The following is a 14,057-nucleotide window of genomic DNA, read 5'->3' as shown; positions in this document are numbered from 1 at the left end:
TTCTGCCAGGTGTCACTTATTTAGACTAATCGTCTTCCTTTATATTCCATCCCATACTGCCTCACTTTGCGGTTTATACTACTTCCTGGATGAAGTGTTCACCGCTGGAGGCTGCTGCTGCTGCCGTTTCCTCCGATAAGTATTTTCCTTTATTGTGTTTCCTTGTTGGCTTGATTTTAGGTGACCCTGACTCCATCCGTATTAAGTGCAGGGAGCCGGTAGTCGTGTTCCCTCACTATTATAGAGTTTTCAGGTGTCACACAGTCTTAGGTACGTGGGCATGCAATCGTCTACCATTGAGACCCTTGCATGTGCTTAGCAGTCAGGGAGAGCTCTTAGGGTTTTATAGGGCTCACCTATATGCTCCTTAGTTTGGGATCAAGCCAGTCGGTCGTTTATTTATGAGTTCCAGCTATCTGCAACTTCACCCATGACACTATCTCATACATACTGTAAATTGGACTTGCAACAGTTTAGCATATGATTAGTTATGCAGATTCTTGTCATGTAACTGCATTGTTACTGTTTTGCTTCTGTTGCTTATATTCACCGCATATTGTGTCAAAATACAATTTTTTTATGGAATGCATTATATTGTGATAACTGCATCGAGAGATGAGTCTACCCTTAACTGATCTCCAGATTAGTTAAGGACTGCAATTTGTCATGAAACCAGTTCAGTACAATATCCCAACATGGTATGTAAACTTCGGAGTTTACATCACAATTAGTGTTGAGCGAATCGAAGTCCACAAAGTACAATTCGATCAGAATTTAAGGATAAATTTGATTCGCTGACAAAGCCAAATTACCTTGTGCTTTGTGGTAGCAGATTGATTTAAACTGAAATAGTGTCAAAAACAAAAAAAAATTAAACTTACGGTACCTTTTACCGTACCAATTAATTGTGGCAACCTAGCATTCTTGTGTTAAAACTTCCATTCTAGGATAAAATCACCTTGAAAAATAAAGACGGCTATTAGTAACAGAAAGCGCACACATATTGCAGCAACTATTAGCTGCGGTTTACAAAGTAAGGACAAAATCCCAGACTAAATTAAAAATGTATGGACAGTCACGCAATGGAGGAATCAGTAAAGAAGGAAATATTATGCTTTAGGTTTGAAACATGAAAAGAGGCAAAATGACACATATATGTGTAAAATAAAAAATTGAGAACACTTCCGGTGTGATGACCCATGCCGAGTTTTATTTCTAGCCTCTACATCATATAAAAGAACTCTATGGGGGGGCGGTCTGATAACCACTGAAGAAGGGGATACTCCAACCCCGAAACGCGTCTGGTCAGACCCCCCATCTCTCCAAGGAGTAGTGCACTACGTAAGGGATCAAGACCTCTGCCGATCATTTGTTGAAGGTCCGCGTGGAAAGCATTATTGAATTGGGTCCGAAGCCAAACCGGCGGACTCACGTGTATAGATCCACGACGCGGCAAACGAAATCCTGGTGGAGGGAAAGGAAAACTCCATTTAAACATCGCAGGACGGCTGGGGTCGCACCAAGCGGGTAAGACCGTTCCGACCTTAGGTCGGTGTTACTAAGTTTATCACACAGCTACTGTCAGCGGGACGCCGCTGGGATATACATGCAGCGGGACGCCGCTGTATGTTAGTCGGTTGTTGCATTCAACATCTTCACTGCAGGCGCTATCAAGGTGGTACAAAGCCGCTTGCTAGCGATACGGACTCATAACTACCCTGCCAACCAGTGATACGAACTTACAGTTACCTTGCTATTTGTTGCCTTCTTTCCGATGCTGTGCTGCTATTTTTAAGGACACTGTTTCCACTATAAGTGACTTTGAAGTTATGCAAATCATCTGAGCTGCTGCGCATACAGATCCAGCTGATTTATTAACTTATAGGATTACTGGTGGTTTTAGTGCACTAATAGGATTGCACTGTCACAATAATTAATTTATTATGAATTTTACAGATACTGTTATTTGAGTGTTACTCTAATGTTATCATTTTGAACCGTTTTAATTAATTAAATTTAGTGGCTTAATATCTTGAGGTGTGCCCAGTCTTTTATATATTGCTGTTACACTTTTCAGAGTAGTGGGGTGATACTACTCGACTGTGGGCACCCCGGTTGGTGGTCACACAAACTTGTGCGTCTGACTACCTCTGATTAAATTGTGAATAAAAACTCAATGCAATGATGTGGAGATGGCAAATGTCAACATTTTATTTGTAATAGAACGTAGATGACAGATCAAATGTTTAATCCGAGTAAATGTATCATTTTAAAGGAAAAATACGTTGATTCAAATTTTCACGGTGTCAACAAATCCCCAAAAAGTTGGGACAAGTAGCAATAAGAGGCTGGAAAAAGTAAATTTGAGCATAACGAAGAGCTGGAAGACCAATTAACACTAATTAGGTCAATTGGCAACATAATTGGGAATAAAAAGAGCTTCTCAGCGTGGCAGTGTCTCTCAGAAGCCAAGATGGGTAGAGGATCACCAATTCCCACAATGTTGCGCAGAAAGATAGTGGAGCAATATCAGAAAGGTGTTACCCAGCGAAAAATTGCAAAGACTTTGCTTCTATCATCATCAACTGTGCATAACATCATCCGAAGATTCAGAGAATCTGGAACAATCTCTGTGCGTAAGGGTCAAGGCCGTAAAACCATACTGGATGCCCGTGATCTCCGGGCCCTTAAACGACACTGCACCACAAACAGGAATGCTACTGTAAAGGAAATCACAGAATAGGCTCAGGAATACTTCCAGAAACCATTGTCAGTGAACACAATCCACCGTGCCATCCGCCGTTGCCAGCTGAAACTCTACAGTGCAAAGAAGAAGCCATTTCTAAGCAAGATCCACAAGCTCAGGCGTTTTTACTGGGCCAGGGATCATTTAAAATGGAGTGTGGCAAAATGGAAGACTGTTCTGTGGTCAGACGAGTCACGATTCGAAGTTCTTTTTGGAAATCTGGGACGCCATGTCATCCGGACCAAAGAGGACAAGGAAAACCCAAGTTGTTATCAATGCTCAGTTCAGAAGCCTGCATCTCTGATGGTATGGGGTTGCATGAGTGTGTGTGGCATGGGCAGCTTGCATGTCTGGAAAGGCACCATCAATGCAGAAAAATATATTCAGGTTCTAGAACAACATATGCTCCCATCCAGACGTCATCTCTTTCAGGGAAGACCCTGCATTTTTCAACAAGATAATGCCAGACCACATTCTGCATCAATCACAACATCATGGCTGCGTAGGAGAAGGATCCGGGTACTGAAATGGCCAGTCTGCAGTCCAGATCTTTCACCTATAGAGAACATTTGGCACATCATAAAGAGGAAGGTGCAACAAAGAAGGCCCAAGACGATTGAACTGTTAGAGGCCTGTATTAGACAAGAATGGGAGAGCATTCCTATTTCTAAACTTGAGAAACTGGTCTCCTCGGTCCCCAGACGTCTGTTGAGTGTTGTAAGAAGAAGGGGAGATGCCACACAGTGGTGAAAATGGCCTTGTCCCAACTTTTTGGGGATTTGTTGACACCATGAAATTCTGATTTAACATATTTTCCCCTTAAAATTGTACATTTTCTCAGTTTAAACTTTTGTTCCGTGATTTATGTTCTATTCTGAATAAAATATTAGAAGTTGGCACCTCCACATCATTGCATTCAGTTTTTATTCACGATTTGTATAGTGTCCCAACTTTTTGGGAATCCGGTTTGTATATATGTGCAGACAAACTGTGGCCAGTCTCCCCTGGTTTTCTCCCCCTCTGAAATGTGCCTGCTGGGGGGGGAGAAGAGACCGACAACTGGACAATTATGTTTCGTTTCGGCCTCTTCAAAGGACAGAGGATCAATAAGATCCTCTGTCCTTTGTTACCATCTCCGGAGATGGTGTGCCTAACAGGGACATGGGAACAAAGAGAGAGGTGTGCATCCGCTCCACAGGCGGGAGGATCAATGGATCCCCCCGCCTGGAAGCGCGCTCTGGGATGCGTGGGCCGGCGCGGTGACGTCATATCACCGCGGCGGCCCACGTGTCCTTGCCTTGCACGGGCTGCTCGGGAGCGAGCTCTGCCGGACTTAAATAGTCTAGTGGCGCTACGCTCTGGAGATTATTCAAGCCGTGCAGCCAGTGAGGATCATCTCCTAGGAGAAAGAGCACCCCTGGACAATGAGCAAAATATTGGCTGAGTATTATCCCTCATTAACCCTTCCATAACCCTATACCACCAACGATTCCCTCATTAACCCTTCCATAACCCTATACCACCAATGATTCTCATTAACCCTTCCATAACCCTATACCACCAACGCCCCTGCATTAACCCTTTAGTCCCTATACCACCCACACCCTATACCACCAACGCTGTATTCCCCTGCAGTAACCCTTTAGTCCCCATATATACCAACACTGTATTCCCCTGCATTAACCCTTTAGTCCCCATATACCACCAACGCATTATCTGTATCCCCCTGCATTTAACCCCTGTGGCAGTATTCCCTATACCACCAACTACCCCTGTTCCCCTGGTACCCCCTGCTATATTACCCCAGCATTCATTAATCCTTTACCCCTTCACTGCTGTCCTGCCTACCCCAGCAGCAGCTGAGTGTGTGTTAACCCTTTGTTACTCCTATAGGGATAGCTTAGAGCCAGGTTGGGTGGGCTGTTAATTTGTATGTGTGTATAATTGTAGTTAGATCCTGGGGAGGACTTGGGACTGTGTTAGTGTAGTTAGGACCGTATTAGTGTGTTGTTATAGTGTGTTTACATATTATATTGCTGTGTCCTGCTTAAATTTTTTTATATATATCTATTCCATTGATATAGACATATATAATTATAAGCAAATATTAGACTGTAATGTGTAGTGTGTTAATAAATACCTTTTATTTAAGCACAGTGTGTAGTCTTTTATATTGTATCGCCGCCATAGTATAGTAAAAGTAATAGTACTAGTGTGAACTCGCGTAGTTCAGTAAAAGAGTGAGGTAATCAGTGTTATTTGTTTAATTGGTATAAATAGGCAGAGGCATCACTAGACAACTCACGCCTATTTATAAATATTAATTATTGAGATTTGCATAAATATCAATAATTAATATTCCCTCTAACAATCAGATGCTGCAATCATGCACCCTCTACTTACAAATAAATGCGCCTCCTGATAAAGTAAATTTTTTTGTAAAATTCAGTGAAGCAGCCATATAGAATTTTTAGAATAATTCGCTCATCTCTAATTACAGTCACTGGATGTCAAGTGTACCACATTCATCTCAGTAAGGGCTCTTCCACATGAGCGTGTGCAGTCCGGTAATCACTCTCCGTGTGTATGTGAGATGGGGAAACAGCTCTCCTTGTCTAAACACTGTTTGGGTAGATTAAATTAAATGTTCTGGACTGACATTCTGCTGTATGGCCAACAAGATACCGCTGTTTCCTAAACACAGCTACAGACTGCACATATAGCTCCATATTCATGAGAGAGGTGGGGTTTACACAGAGTCTGGAGAGAAGAGAAGGAGAGAGCAGCCATCTTAGAGGGAGGTGAAACTAAGGAACTGTGTGAGCAAAGAATCTGAAGGCATCCAAGTGTGAGAGTCTCCCTCAGTGACCAGAGCCGCAGCTAAGTGAAGCCGATCGTGTCCAAGACCCTGATTCTGTCCAGAGGAAGGAGGATTGCTGCCAGGAACACTGATGAGAGCAGAGGAACAAAGCAACATACACTGTGGTACTGCATGCTTGTTGGAAAGACATTTGTTCTGTTCAGAGTCACCAGCGGATGCAAAGCAGACCTGGATCGGTAAGAATGTGCACGCACCTCATCACAGTGTTGGTGCCTAGAGACTGAGACTAGGCCTGTAGTTAGTTAGTTAGGGTCTCTGTTTGTGTCAGGCCACAAGTGTTACTACTGTTGTTCATTTCAAGGACTCCATAACTTAAAGTGACATTTCACACTGGAGAGCTGATAAACATCTCACAAACTCAAGCCAGGATGGCGTTTTTTGCTCAGTAGGAATACTCAGGCATGTGCTACTGGACCAGTAATGGGAGGGGGAATACTGTAGAACTTGGTAAGATAACACACACCCATACAGTGGTTCTTGTTTTTAGGGTAATAACAGGTAAGGTGTGGCAGTTTAGTTGTGCCCGCCAGTAGGTAAATTACTGCACTTTCCTCATTCACCCATCGGAGGGCGCCGTGCTGTGCAGCACAAGGGCCTCAGCCTTCGGGCTGGGTGTATGTAAATTTATTGTACTTTCCCAGCATTTGTGGTTGTTTTTATTGGCATTTCTGTTATGGGCGACCCATTCCATTCCGCAAATTGCAGAAGGCACATGTGTGTTTTGTGGATCCGTAATTTGAGGACTGAAAAACACAGCGCTGTTGTGTGCATGAACTCTCAGTCTGTGACCTCTATAAGATCAGCACACTCCTCTACAGAACTTTGGCAGTATTGCTGATCATTAAGGGGCTTAGCACTGGTCACTTGGTTGCTTACTTTGTTTTGTTTTCTCATGAATCAGAACAGCTCTGACCACCCACCACCACATATACACTTCTGTGTCTGTTTACGTAGCACCTCTTCCTACACTGTTAGGCCTCTTTCACACGGGCGAGTTTTCCGTGCCGGTGCAATGCGTGAGATAAATGCATTGCACCCGCACTGAATCTGGACCCATTAATTTCTATGGGGCTATGCACATGAGCTGTGATTTTCACGCATCACTTGTGCGTTGCGTGAAAATCACAAGGTGACGATCGGGATGGGGACCCAGTCATTATTATTTTCCCTTATAACATGGTTATAAGGGAAAATAATAGCATTCTTAATACAGATTATATTGTTTTTATAATTATTATTGTAATAATAAAGATTGAGATTATAATACGTGTGTGTATGTTTTTGGTGATTTATTGTATGTGGAAACACATGTTAAACTACTGGTGTTTTTGCTAATATCGGTGTTTCTCTATGGTACCCCACCCCAATAGGGAAGGTTCTTGAAGAGAAGATAGCTAAAATGTTGGAGGATTGTTTAAAGTAGGAACAGGAGAAGGGAGAATAGATTATAGGAGGAGAATAGTTCAGACAGTACCTGGGACTTCTTAATGATGGAGGGGAGGGGTGAGAATAGTTATTAATAGTTAAAATAAAAACTATCCTTTTAACCCCTTAGTGACTACTGATACGTGTTTTTTATGGCAATGACACAAGAAAGCCGCCTCTTCAGCGCATGCGCGGCAGCCTACAAGCCAGAGAACATCTGCCCTCTAGCGGCGCCGGCCGTTCTACACAGGAAACCTCCACTTTCAGGGGTGTGGAATTCCTATCGCCCGACACCCGGGACATGCAGTTCCGGGCGCCGGGCAAGTAGTTTGAACAGTTGTTTAGCCCTGTGCGAGCAAGTAGCAGGGACATGTCGGTTGGGCAGTAATAGGAGCGGTCATATGCTAGCCACGAGCTGACCGCTCCTACATCTATGTCAGCCTGCCCCTACATCGTGCATATGAGTACCGTACATATCACTTCCTGCAGGCGGCCCCCGCTCCTCCCGGCTCCTGTATCAAAGTCTCCGCCCACCTGCCAGCACAGGAGCGCACAGTAATTCAGCACACCGTCTCCAGAGACTGAGTAATTGCAGGCCAAGATGGGAGAAGAGGAGTGAGAGACCCCACGGCCCCCTGCAGATGAGCGTTCCTCCTGGAGCCTGTCCACATCGCAGCTCCCGGCCTGACCTGCAAGCGCTGACTGGGGTCACATAGCATTATACTGATTTATGATGCTATGTAATCCTTACAGTTCTGGAATGTGTTGGATAACACTGACAGCATTATGTCAGTGTTATCCAACACATTCCAGAACTGTAAGGGTTACATAGCATCATAAATCAGTATAATGCTATGTGACCCCAGTCAGCGCTTGCAGGTCAGGCCGGGAGCTGCAATGTGGACAGGCTCCGGGAGGAACGCTCATCTGCAGGGGTGTCAGAAATAAAGGTTGTGCTGTCTGTCTTCTGAGGCTCTGGCCCTGCTTGCAATCTGCACTGCACGTGGCACTTGATAAAATATAATGTCTCCCTGTTGCCCCCATACAGTATAACGTCTCCTTGTGGCTGCCCCCATACAGTATAACGTCTCCTTGTGGCCCCCATACAGTATAACGTCACCTTGGGGCTGCCCTAGTGCCCCATACAGTATAACGTCACCAAGCGGCTGCCCCCGCACAGTATAACGTCACCCTGTGGCCCTTGCCCCCATACAGTATACAACCGTATACATCCTACAGATACAACTGGCCCTTTGAGGGTGACCAAACTGCTGATGCGGCCCCCGATGAATTTGAGTTTGACACCCCTGCACTATAGGGATAGTGCATTGCATTTTAAAAGCAATCAAAAAGCTGTCTGTTATAGTCCCCTTGTTGGACTATTAAGTGGTAAAAAAAAGTAAAAAAAACTCATTTATTCTATAAAAAAAAGCATAACAAAAAAATTTCAATCTAAAAAATAGCAAAAAAATAAATCTTACCCATATTTTGGGTATTATCGCTTCCGTAACGACCTGGACTATAAAAATATCATGTAAATTATCCCCTACGGTGAACGCCGTAAAATTTTTAAAATAAAAATAGATAGAATTGCAAATTTATTCCCGCAAAAGTCAAGCCCTTATACAACTCCATAGAAAGAAAAATAAAAAAGTTATGGGTCTTAGGAAGCGGCAATGCAAAAACATTTTTTCTTAAAAAAAAAAGGTGGGGTTTAATTGCAAAAAAAGTTGTAAAATGTAATAAAAGCTATATGTATTTGGTACCACTATATTCGTACTGACCCATAGAATAAAGATATTATGTTATTTATCCCGAAAAATGAACGCTGTAAAATTTATAGTGTAAAAACCCAGTGGCAGTATTGCTGTTTTTCCTATTTCCCTCCCAGATAGAGTTAATAAAAGTTAATCAGAAAGTTATGTGTACCCTAAAATGGTGCCATTAAAAACTACAACTTGTCCAGCAAAAAACAAGCCTGCATAAAGCTATATAGACGGAAAAATAAAAAAGTTATAGCTCTTGGAACTCGGCGATGAAAAAAGGAAGAAGAATGCTTGGTCGGTAAGGCCCAAAACAGGCTTGCCACTAAGGGGTTAAACATCTAAACTGCATGATGATAAATGCCAGAAATCTGACCAATAAAATTGAAGAACAGGCCATATACTGTATCAATGCCTTATCGTTAGGATAGGTCATCAATATGTGATTGGCAGGGGTCCGACACCCGACACGCTACCGATCAGTTGTTTGAAGAGGAGGTGGTGCTCTATGCTTGCACTGCTTCCTCTTAATTACACTATGTATTGTCTGTCTCCCCATGAGTGGTGGCATAGTGTAATTACAAGTACTCACTCCATTTAAGTACTTGTCATTACACTGCACCGATGTGACTTCCGAAATAACCGGCAGTGTAATGAACAGTAAGCAGCACTCTCATGGAGCACTGCCTCCTCTTCAAACAGCTAATTGGCGGGGGTGCTAGGTGCCGTACCCCAACAAATCAGATGTTGGTGACCTATCCTGATGATAGGTTATCAATATATGGCAGGACAACCCCTTTAAATAATGTCCGAGTTAAAATATGATGTAGTGGCGGTTAACACAGGGGTACACTTTATTTAGAAAGGATCATAACACCTGGAAAGAGGAAGGCTTGTGTTCGTCCAGCAATAGTTGCAGGGTGTTTGGTCTCTGATGTTTCTCACCTGACACGCCAATGTCCATCCATTTGGGTTTCCTGAACTGTTGTTTAAAGGCTCATGCACGTGAATGTAAGGGCTCCGTGCCTGTGCTGCAAACCTCATACTGCGGTTCCGCAATACACGGGTCACCAGCCGTGTGCATTCCACATTATGGATGCGGACCCTTTAACTTGAATGCCGTTCGGAACCCCACGGAAGCACTACGGAGTGATTCTGTGATGTTCTGTTCCGTGCTTCCGTTCTGCAAAAAGATAGAACTATCTTTTTGCGGAACGGACGGATCGTGGACCCCATTCAAGTGAATGGGTCTGCGATCTACATGTGTCTGCCCCACAGTTGGTGCCCGTGCATTACTGAACGCAATTTGCGGTCCGCAGCATAGAAGATCTGAAAGACTGGCTGCACGTCACTGATCTGACAGCTTCTTTTGGTTTCACTTTGTCTATGTGTTGCTGGGATGTCCACACCTTCTTTTCAGGTGTAGATCATGTGACCATTACTACTCCCTTCTTAGTCTGGCTTTACCCATCACTCCTTGCGGTTGGTAGCTCATTCTGGTTGTGGATCATTTGGTGTCTGGATCTCGGCTGAGTTCCTGCTTTCCATTTACCCAGAGTTAAGTGTCTTTCCTTTTTGTATTGTGTTTATTTCCCTGTCTCTTGGTACCAGACCTGAGGAAGACTCTTGTTCCTTCAGCTGGGAAGGACCAGGTCGTCTGTGGCCCATTCACTATCTTCAGGGCCTTCTAGGGTGAGCCAGGCTTAGGTTCCTGCGGATGAACAGTCCTATCATCGGGGTCTGTTCATTCTGTTCATTCTGTTAGCATTCAGGGCTCGGGTTGGGATTTATTAGGTGGTGACATTTCCCCTTTCCCTAGTTTGTAGGCCTGGTTCCTTCTACCTCCCTTTATTGTTTGGTGTGAAGTTCCCTCCCACACCACGTCGTGAGGAAAGCACAGAGCACAGCAATGACACTACTGTCTCTCTCAGAACTCCATAAAACTAAAGAAAATTGCTGCTAGGGAGGTTCTTATATAGTAAGGGGTAGGCAACTTTCCTATTGGTTGCTAGGGATGTTGCTAAGGTCAGACAAAGACATTATAGCCTTCTCACTGGCCCACAAGCAAGAAGGGAGGTTAGTGATGGGAAAAAAAATCTAGAATATTCACGAATACGAATATATAGCACTATATTCTAAATCTTTGCGAATTCTTGAAGTGGCGATATTCGGAATTTGCGATTCAAATTTTTGCGCCCAACACTACTCAAAATATATTTTCACCACAGCACCACACCCAGGGCCTCAAAGTCAGTAATCATCCCTTTTGCAACTTTACCTTTTTACCCAAAACAGAAAAGAGGAATGTGTGTGCTGACGGCCTATCGCACACCTTATATACCCACCAAGCCAGCTCATGACATGTGACTTTTTTTTATGAGCTACATGCTGCCAATGTCAAAAGTAGGAAGTGGTCATATTAATGTGGCTCAACTGTGTGTCATATTCAACACAAAAATCTGTCTCATAATTTATTTATACCTGATGGTAACAAGCAGCATCCTCTATGTCTGGAGGAAAGAAGGTTTCTTCACTAACATAGAAGGGGGTTCATTACTGTAAGAGCAGTGCAACCATGGCAGCACGATGGCTCAGTGGTTAGCACTGATGCCTTGCAGTGTGGGGGTTCTAGGTTTGAATAAAATCCCCTGATCAGCTGTTATCTTGAAGCTCTGGTGCCACAGATCAGCGCCGGAACTACAGAGCATCTATTGTGTAATGAATGGAGCTGGTAACTGTTGTGCTGCTCCCTTTCACTTTAATAGAACAGCACTGCAGTTGCCAGTTCAATACACTGCACAACTGAGCTCCGTAATTTTGACTTCAACTTCCGCTACCAGAGCTATGAGGTAATTGCTGATTGGCATTTGTTCAGGACAGGCTATCAATATCCTGGACCGCCCCTTTAAACCTTCGAAATAAGAGTCTGTGTATCAATGACAGGTGGATATGGAGGAGTGAATGCAAATTGTTAAGGCAGCGCTGCACTTCTTTCAGGTGACATTAAATGAAAAACTTACATTACCCCTAGTCATGACATCTGTCATTGGATTTTCCTGTGTAAATACAGTAGAGAAGTAGGCATTCAATACACAGACTTTTTCCTTGTCTTCCTCCGCCATTACACTCAGATTATTTCTGAGGGAAGCAGCACTTTCATTTTTAAAATTTCTTATTATTCATGTACTTGAGGAACATTTTTGGGTTATTTTGACTTTCTTTGGCTACGATCCTCTCTGTTTCACTCTTTGTTCCCTTTATTTGTCTTTTTACACAATTTAATTTCAGTTCATTCAATTGTATAATTCATGTATATTACAAATTTAGTTTTTGGAAGAGTCATAAGTAGAGTTGAGCGGACACCTGGATGTTCGGGTTGGGCAGGTTCGGCCGAACTTGAAAAAAAAGTTCGGGTTCTGGACCCGAACTTGACCCCGAACCCGAACCCGAACCCCATTGAAGTCAATGGGGACCCGAACTTTTGGGCACTAAAATGGCTCTAAAATAATCCTGGAAAAGGGCTAGAGGGCTGCAAAAGGCATCAAAATGTGCTTAAGAGCATGGCAACTGCTCTGCAAACAAATGTGGATAGGGAAATAACTTAAAATGTAATAAAATAACTAAAAATTACAAATTATTAACCTGCAACTCAGAGAAGGATGTGGATATGGAGTTGGAGGTTGAGGAGGCAGTGAATGTGGTGTTGTAGGTGGAGGCAGCAATGGAGGAGGAACAGGTAGCCAACAATGTATTTTTTATTTTTTATTGGGTAGGCAGCCCCCAAAATATTGGGACAAATAAAAAACAAGAAAACAGAGAATCATTGCACTTGACTTGAATACAAGAATGTATGTTTGATGGTGGTATAAATGTCTATTCTGCACAAGGTACAGACAAGTCTTGTGGGATCCAAACCTGGTTAATTTTAATGAACGTGAGCTTGTCCACGTTGGTTGTGGACAGGCGGCTGCGTCTGTCTGTAATGACGCCTCCTGCCGTGCTGAATACACGTTCAGAGAGTACACTGGCTGCAGGGCAGGCCAGCACCTCCAAGGCATACAGGGCAAGCTCTGGCCATGTGGACAATTTGTAGACCCAGAAGTTAAATGGGGCAGAACCATCAGTCAGGACATGTAGTCGTGTGCACAGGTACTGTTCCACCATGTTGTTCAAATGCTGCCTCCTGCTAACATGCTCCATATCAGCAGTTGGGACCGGTTGTTGCGGCGAGGTGACAAAGCTTTTCCACATGTCGGTCATGCTAACCCTGCCTTCTGAGGTGCTGGTGCTGACACAGCTGCATTGGCGACCTCTTTCTCCTCACCTGCCTTCGCCTTGTGCTTCCACTTGTCCCCCGGCGTCAGTCGGGAAGGCTCTCAGGAGCGCATCTACCAGCGTGCGCCTGTAGTCACTCATCTTCCGATCACGCTCCAGTGAGGGAATTAAGGACGGCACATTGTCTTTGTAACGGGGATCCAGCAGGGTGGCCACCCAGTAGTCAGCACACGTTAAAATGTGGGCAACTCTGGAGTCGTTGCGCAGGCACTGCAGCATGGAGTCGCTCATGTGTGCCAGGCTGCCCAGAGGTAAGGACAAGCTGTCCTCTGAGGGAGGCGTATCGTCTGCGTCCTCCGTATCCCCCCAGCCACGCACCAGTAATGGGCCCGAGCTGCGTTGGATGCCACCCTGCTGTGAACATGCTTCATCCCCATCCTCCTCCTCCTCCTCATCCTCCTCCTCCTCCAGTAGTGGGCCCTGGCTGACCAAATTTGTACCTGGCCTCTGCTGTTGCAAAAATCCTCTTTCTGAGCCACTTCTAAAAGACTGGCCTGAAAGTGTTAGAGATGACCACTCCTCCTCCTCATCCTGGGCCCCATCCTCTTCCATCATCGCCCTAAGTGTTTTCTCAAGGAGACATAGAGGTGGTATTGTAACGCTGATAACGGCGTCATCGCCACTGGCCATGTTGGTGGAGTCTCGAAACAGCGCAACAGGGCACACAGGTCTCACATGGAGGCCCAGTCATTGGTGGTGAAGTGGTGCTGTTCCGCAGTGTGACTCACCCGTGCGTGCTGCAGCTGAAACTCCACTATGGCCTGCTGCTGCTGGCACAGTCTCTCCAGCATGTGCAAGGTGGAGTTCCACCTGGTGGGCACGTCGCATATGAGGCGGTGGGCGGGAAGGCCGAAGTTATGCTGCAGCGCTGACAGGCGAGCAGCAGCAGGGTGAGAACGCCGAAAGT

Source organism: Bufo gargarizans, chromosome 1, assembly GCF_014858855.1.
Source record: "Bufo gargarizans isolate SCDJY-AF-19 chromosome 1, ASM1485885v1, whole genome shotgun sequence".
Lineage (NCBI taxonomy): Eukaryota > Metazoa > Chordata > Amphibia > Anura > Bufonidae > Bufo > Bufo gargarizans.
The sequence above is the reverse complement of the archived record's forward strand: the minus strand, read 5'-3'. Positions refer to the sequence as shown.